Source organism: Lolium perenne, chromosome 3 (genome assembly GCF_019359855.2).
Source record: "Lolium perenne isolate Kyuss_39 chromosome 3, Kyuss_2.0, whole genome shotgun sequence".
NCBI classification, from domain to species: Eukaryota; Viridiplantae; Streptophyta; class Magnoliopsida; order Poales; family Poaceae; genus Lolium; species Lolium perenne.
The window spans coordinates 116,031,677-116,040,278 of NC_067246.2; positions in this window are offsets into that span (position 1 = coordinate 116,031,677).

Sequence of the window (8,602 nt, forward strand, 5' to 3'; positions counted from 1 at the left end):
TATGTGTTCACGGCGCACTGATCATGGGATCGTGAACTGTATACATAACATGGAATTTCGGACAGTTAGTCCGGGGTCCCCACATCGTGAAACAATGAATCGATGCTTTCTTTGTCCCTCGACTCCCCCTTATATATGAGGCGGAGCCGAGGGATTCGTAATACACAAGTTACAGAGTCCGGGAGGGTTTCCAACCTATCCCGCAAGATTACAAATAATATTTCCTAATACAACTCTAGCTTTCCTTAATAATATCTTGGGCTTCCGATTCTTCTTATTCTTCAAGTCGTGGGCCTTCAGTAAACCCCGAGTACCATCTTCGGCAGGCCCATTGGGGATGCCTATGTCAGTAGCCCCCGAGATTTTCCTTGAATCGAAGAATCAGGGAAAATCTCCAACTTTAATCATTCAATAACTCTGTCGAATTTATCACATATCTTTAGATATGCAATTATATATTGTACAAGGATAATGGTAGTTGGGGCTAGTTAATCTGACAGATCAGGTACTAGTTAACTGCTCTAGTGGCAATCCGCAAACACCTACTTCAAGATCACGTCCCTGGACATGATCTCGGGATACTAGTGTAAACTTTGATAAGTGCCGCTTAAGGTCTTACCATTTTGCCAAGTCCCAGTCATATTTTATCGGGTACCTAACGCATCCGTTAGGATTTTTCTTCGTATCTATTGATACGGAAAAAAGTAGCAAACCGACGTCAGAGACGGCGCCACGCCGCTCAGAACGGATCTGGGGTCTTACCTTTGCAAAGTTTTGCGGCATTCAGAGATTGTTCGCAACTTTGGCGCTCTGAGAATATATTGTCGAGTGCTTTTTCGGCTGTTGGAATAGCACATTTCATCGAGTCAACAGATGACTTATATTGCCTTCCCGATGGGAGTATATGCAGAGTTATTTGTATAACTCGAAATATGCTCACTTTTTCTTCTTTCTTTTCTCGATATTTTTTTTATAATTTCATCGGGCACGTGAACAGCGTTCCTGGTGGGAGTAGCCCTCGAGGCTACAGCCAAGGACTTGTGCTTGGTTGTAGGCTCAACGCCTCATGTTGCTATATTTTCCTTCTTTCTCGAAGTTTTCATATCTATCGGGTGCGCGACCAGCGCTCCCGATGGGAGTAGCCCCCGAGGCTATGAGCAAACGCTAGTATTTGATCGTAGGCTCTCGCCATTTCTATTTTTTCATACTCAAGTTTTTCATTTTTCTGAAGTAGCCCACGAGCATTTGATCAAAAACTTGTATTTGACCAAAGGCTCTCGAAAGAATCAATAATCTTCTGCTGTCGCGATTCTTATGAAGCTTCATAGCCGAGATTTTCTCTTGCCAAGGTGACATCATTGCTGACGATAGCCACGATCACTGTATCGGCAAAATGCGAGAACTGCCCTCTCTCTGTCTTGCGGGCCCAATTTTCTTATCAAGTTGACACGTCGTGCAAGTGGGGGACACACGTCCTTGATACGCGTACAGCACGCGTCCGTTGGGAACCCCAAGAGGAAGGTGTGATGCGTACAGCGGCAAGTTTTCCCTCAGTAAGAAACCAAGGTTTATCGAACCAGTAGGAGCCAAGAAGCACGTTGAAGGTTGATGGCGGCGAGATGTAGTGCGGCGCAACACCAGGGATTCCGGCGCCAATGTGGAACCTGCACAACACAACCAAAATACTTTGCCCCAACGAAACAATGAGGTTGTCAATCTCACCGGCTTGCTGTAACAAAGGATTAGATGTATAGTGTGGATGATGATTGTTTGCAGAGAACAGTAGAACAAGTATTGCAGTAGATTCTATTCAATGTAAAAGAATGGACCGGGGTCCACAGTTCACTAGTGGTGTCTCTCCCATAAGATAAATAGCATGTTGGGTGAACAAATTACAGTTGGGCAATTGACAAATAGAGAGGGCATGACCATGCACATACATGATATGATGAGTATTGTGAGATTTAATTGGGCATTACGACAAAGTACATAGACCGCTATCCAGCATGCATCTATGCCCAAAAAGTCCACCTTAAGGTTATCATCCGAACCCCTTCCAGTATTAAGTTGCAAACAACAGACAATTGCATTAAGTATGGTGCGTAATGTAATCAATAACTACATCCTCGGACATAGCATCAATGTTTTATCCCTAGTGGCAACAGCACATCCATAACCTTAGAGGTTTCTGTCACTCCCCCAGATTCACGGAGACATGAACCCACTATCGAGCATAAATACTCCCTCTTGGAGTTAAGAGTAAAAACTTGGCCAGAGCCTCTACTAATAACGGAGAGCATGCAAGATCATAAACAACACATAGATATAAATTGATAATCAACATAACATAGTATTCTCTATCCATCAGATCCCAACAAACACAACATATAGCATTACAGATAGATGATCTTGATCATGTTAGGCAGCTCACAAGATCCGACAATGAAGCACATAAGGAGAAGACGACCATCTAGCTACTGTTATGGACCCATAGTCCAGGGGTGAACTACTCACTCATCACTCCGGAGGCGACCATGGCGGTGTAGAGTCCTCCGGGAGATGATTCCCCTCTCTGGCAGGGTGCCGGAGGCGATCTCCTGAATCCCCCGAGATGGGATTGGCGGCGGCGGCGTCTCTAGAAGGTTTTCCATATCGTGGCTCTCGGTACTGGGGGTTTCGCGACGAAGGCTATTTGTAGGCGGAAGGGCAAGTCAAGGGGCGTCACGAGGGGCCCACACAGTAGGCCGGCGCGGCCAGGGCTTGGGCCGCGCCGCCCTGTTGTGTGGCCACCTCGTGGCCCCTCTTCATCTCCTCTTCGGTCTTATGGAAGCTTCGTGTGAAAATAGGCCCCTGGGCGTTGATTTCGTCCAATTCCGAGAATATTTCCTTACTAGGATTTCTGAAACCAAAAACAGCAGAAAACAACAACTGGCTCTTCGGCATCTCGTTAATAGGTTAGTGCCGGAAAATGCATAAATATGACATAAAGTATGCATAAAACATGTAGATATCATCAATAATGTGGCATGGAACATAGGAAATTGTCGATACGTCGGAGACGTATCAGCATCCCCAAGCTTAGTTTCTGCTCGTCCCGAGCAGGTAAACGATAACAAAGATAATTTCTGGAGTGACATGCCATCATAACCTTGATCATACTATTGTAAGCATATGTAATGAATGCAGCGATCAAAACAATGTAAATGACATGAGTAAACAAATGAACCATATAGCAAAGACTTTTCATGAGTAGTACTTCAAGACAAGCATTGATAAGTCTTGCATAAGACTTAACTCATAAAGCAATAATTCAAAGTAAAGGCATTGAAGCAACACAAAGGAAGATAAAGTTTCAGCGGTTGCTTTCAACTTATAACATGTATATCTCATGGATATTGTCAATGTAAAGTAATATAACAAGTGCAATATGCAAGTATGTAGGAACCAATGCACAGTTCACACAAGTGTTTGCTTCTTGAGGTGGAGAGAGATAGGTGAACTGACTCAACAATAAAAGTGAAAGAATGGTCCTTCACAGAGGGAAGCATTGATTGCTATATTTGTGCTAGAGCTTTGGTTTTGAAAACAAGAAACAATTTTGTCAACGGTAGTAATAAAGCATATGTGTTACGTAAATTATATCCTACAAGTTGCAAGCCTCATGCATAGTATACTAATAGTGCCCGCACCTTGTCCTAATTAGCTCGGATTACCGGGATTATCATCGCAATACACATGTTTTAACCAAGTGTCACAAAGGGGTACCTCTATGCCGCCTGTACAAAGGTCTAAGGAGAAAGCTCGCATTGGATTTCTCGCTTTTGATTATTCTCAACTTAGACATCCATACCAGGACAACATAGACAACAGATAATGGACTCCTCTTTTATGCATAAGCATGTAGCAACAATTAATTTTCTCATATGAGATTGAGGATATATGTCCAAAACTGAAACTTCCACCATGATTCATGGCTTTAGTTAGCGGCCCAATGTTCTTCTCTAACATTATGCATGCTCTAACCATTAAATGAGTGGTAAATCTCCCTTACTTCAGACAAGACGAACATGTATAGCAACTCACATGATATTCAACAAGGAGTAGTTGATGGCATCCCCCGGAACATGGTTATCGCACAACAAGCAACTTAATAAGAGATAAAGTGCATAAGTACATATTCAATACCACAATAGTTTTTAGGCTATTTGTCCCATGAGCTATATATTGCAAAGGTAAAGGATAGAAATTTAAAGGTAGCACTCAAGCAATTTACTTTGGAATGGCAGAGAAATACCATGTAGTAGGTAGGTATGGTGGACACAAATGGCATAGTGGTTGGCTCAAGGATTTGGATGCATGAGAAGTATTCCCTCTCGATACAAGGCTTAGGCTAGCAAGGTTTATTTGAAACAAACACAAGGATGAAGCGGTGCAGCAAAACTCACATAAAAGACATATTGTAAACATTATAAGACTCTACACCGTCTTCCTTGTTGTTCAAACTCAATACTAGAAATTATCTAGACCTTAGAGAGACCAATTATGCAAACCAAATTTTAGCATGCTCTATGTATTTCTTCATTAATGGGTGAAAAGTATATGATGCAAGAGCTTAAACATGAGCACAACAATTGCCAAGTATCACATTATCCAAGACATTATAGCAATTACTACATGTATCATTTTCCAATTCCAACCATATAACAATTTAACGAAGAAGAAACTTCGCCATGAATACTATGAGTAAAGCCTAAGGACATACTTGTCCATATGCAACAGCGGAGCGTGTCTCTCTCCGACACAAAGAATGCTAGGATCCATTTTATTCAAACAAAACAAAAACAAAAACAAACCGACGCTCCAAGCAAAGCACATAAGATGTGATGGAATAAAAATATAGTTTCAGGGGAGGAACCTGATAATGTTGTCGATGAAGAAGGGGATGCCTTGGGCATCCCCAAGCTTAGAAGCTTGAGTCTTCTTGAAATATGCAGGGGTGAACCACCGGGGCATCCCCAAGCTTAGAGCTTTCACTCTCCTTAATCATGTTGTATCATCTCCCTCTCTTGATCCTTGAAAACTTCCTCCACACCAAACTCAAAACAACTCATTAGAGGGTTAGTGCACAATCAAAATTTACATGTTCAGAGGTGACATAATCATTCTTAACACTTCTGGATATTGCACAAAGCTACTGAAAGTCAATGGAATAGAAATATCCATCAAGCATATCAAAACAGGCAATGTGAAATAAGAGGCAGAATCTGTCAAAACAGAACAGTTCGTAAAGACGAATTTTATTGAGGCACCAGACTTGCTCAAATGAAAATGCTCAAATTAAATGAAAGTTGCATACATATCTGAGGATCACTCACGTAAATTAAATGAACCTTACTATCAACGACTTTACTTGGCACAACAATGCACAAAACTAAGATAAGGAGAGGTTGCTACAGTAGTAAACAACTTCCAAGACTCAAATATAAAATAAAGGTACTGTAGTAAAAACATGGGTTGTCTCCCATAAGCGCTTTTCTTTAACGCCTTTCAGCTAGGCGCAGAAAGTGTATATCAAGTATTATCAAGAGACGAAGTGTCAACATCATAATTTGTTCTAATAATAGAATCAAAAGGTAACTTCATTCTCTTTCTAGGGAAGTGTTCCATACCTTTCTTGAGAGGAAATTGATATTCAATATTACCTTCCTTCATATCAATGATAGCACCAACAGTTCGAAGAAAAGGTCTTCCCAATATAATGGGACAAGATGCATTGCATTCAATATCCAAGACAACAAAATCAACGGGGACAAGGTTATTGTTAATAGTAATGCAAACATTATCAACTCTCCCCAAAGGTTTCTTTGTAGAATGATCAGCAAGATTAACATCCAAATAACAATTTTTCAATGGTGGCAAGTCAAGCATATTATAGATTTTCTTAGGCATAACAGAAATACTTGCACCAAGATCACATAAAGCATTACAATCAAAGTCATTGACCTTCATCTTAATGATAGGCTCCCAACCATCCTCTAGCTTCCCAGGAATAGAAGCTTCGCGTTCTAGTTTCTCTTCTCTAACTTTTATGAGAGCATTTGTAATATGTTTCGTGAAAGCCAAATTTATAGCACTAGCATTAGGACTCTTAGCAAGTTTTTGTAAGAACTTTATAACTTCAGAGATGTGGCAATCATCAAAATCTAAACCATTATAATCTAAAGCAATGGGATCATCGTCCCCAATGTTGGAAAAAAATTTAGCAGTTTTAACACAGGCAATTTCAGCAGTTTTAGCAGTTTCAGGTAATTTTTTGCGCTTTGCATTAGAAGTGGAAACATTGCTAACACCAATTCTTTTACCATTATTAGTAGGAGGTGCAGCAACATGTGGAGCATTAGCATTACTAGTGGTGGTAATAGTCCAAACTTTAGCTATATTATCTTCTTTTTCATTTTCTTCTTTTTCCCACCTAGCACGCAATTCGGCCATCAATCTTATATTCTCATTAATTCTAACTTGGATGGCATTTGCTGTAGTAACAATCTTATTATTATGATTTTCATGAGGCATAACTTTCGATTTCAAAAGATCAACATCAATGACAAGACTATCGACTTTAGAAGCAAGTATATCAATTTTCCCAAGCTTTTCTTCAACAGATTTGTTAAAAGCAGTTTGTGTACTAATAAATTATTTAAGCATGGCTTCAAGTCCAGGGGGTGTGTTCCTATTATTGTTGTAAGAATTCCCATAAGAATTACCATAGCCGTTGCCATTATTATAAGGATATGGCCTATAGTTGTTACTAGAATTGTTCCGGTAAGCATTGTTGTTGAAATTATTATTTTTAATGTAGTTTACATCAACATGTTCTTCTTGAGCAACCAATGAGGCTAACGGAAAATTATTAGGATCAATATTTGTCCTATCATTCACAAGCATAGACATAATAGCATCAATCTTATCACTCAAGGAAGAGGTTTCTTCGACAGAATTTACCTTCTTACCTTGTGGAGCTCTTTCCGTGTGCCATTCAGAGTAATTAATCATCATATTATCAAGAAGCTTTGTTGCTTCACCAAGAGTGATGGACATAAAGGTACCTCCAGCATCTGAATCCAATAGGTTCCGTGAAGAAAAATTCAGTCCTGCATAAAAGGTTTGGATGATCATCCAAGTAGTCAGTCCATGGGTTGGGCAATTTTTAACCAAAGATTTCATTCTTTCCCATGCTTGTGCAACATGCTCAGTATCCAATTGTTTAAAATTCTTTATGCTACTCCTCAAAGATATAATTTTAGCAGGGGGATAATATCTACCAATAAAAGCATCCTTGCATTTAGTCCATGAATCAATACTATTCTTAGGCAGAGATAGCAACCAATCTTTAGCTCTTCCTCTTAATGAGAAAGGGAACAATTTTAATTTTATAATGTCACCATCTACATCTTTATACTTTTGCATTTCACATAATTCAACAAAATTATTGAGATGGGCAGCAGCATCATCAGAACTAACACCAGAAAATTGCTCTCGCATAACAAGATTTAGTCAAGCAGGTTTAATTTCAAAGAATTCCGCTGTAGTAGCAGGTGGAGCAATAGGTGTGCATAAGAAATCATTATTATTTGTGGTTGTGAAGTCACACAACTTAGTATTTTCAGGAGTACCCATTTTAGCAACAGTAAATAAAGCAAACTAGATAAAGTAAATGCAACTAACTAATTTTTTTGTGTTTTTGATATAGAGTGCAAACAAGATAGCAAGTAAAGTAAAACTAGCAACTAATTTTTTTTTGTATTTTGATTTAGTGCAGCAAACAAAGTAGTAAATAAAATAAAGCAAGACAAAAACAAAGTAAAGAGATTGGGATGTGGAGACTCCCCTTGCAGCGTGTCTTGATCTCCCCGGCAACGGCGCCAGAAAAAGAGCTCAATACGCATACAGCACGCGTCCGTTGGGAACCCCAAGAGGAAGGTGTGATGCGTACAGCGGCAAGTTTTCCCTCAGTAAGAAACCAAGGTTTATCGAACCAGTAGGAGCCAAGAAGCACGTTGAAGGTTGATGGCGGCGAGATGTAGTGCGGCGCAACACCAGGGATTCCGGCGCCAACGTGGAACCTGCACAACACAACCAAAGTACTTTGCCCCAACGAAACAGTGAGGTTGTCAATCTCACCGGCTTGCTGTAACAAAGGATTAGATGTATAGTGTGGATGATGATTGTTTGCAGAGAACAGTAGAACAAGTATTGCAGTAGATTGTATTCGATGTAAAAGAATGGACCGGGGTCCACAGTTCACTAGTGGTGTCTCTCCCATAAGATAAATAGCATGTTGGGTGAACAAATTATAGTTGGGCAATTGACAAATAGAGAGGGCATGACCATGCACATACATGATATGATGAGTGTTGTGAGATTTAATTGGGCATTACGACAAAGTACATAGACCGCTATCCAGCATGCATCTATGCCTAAAAAGTCCACCTTCAGGTTATCATCCGAACCCCTTCCAGTATTAAGTTGCAAACAACAGACAATTGCATTAAGTATGGTGCGTAATGTAATCAATAACTACATCCTCGGACATAGCATCAAT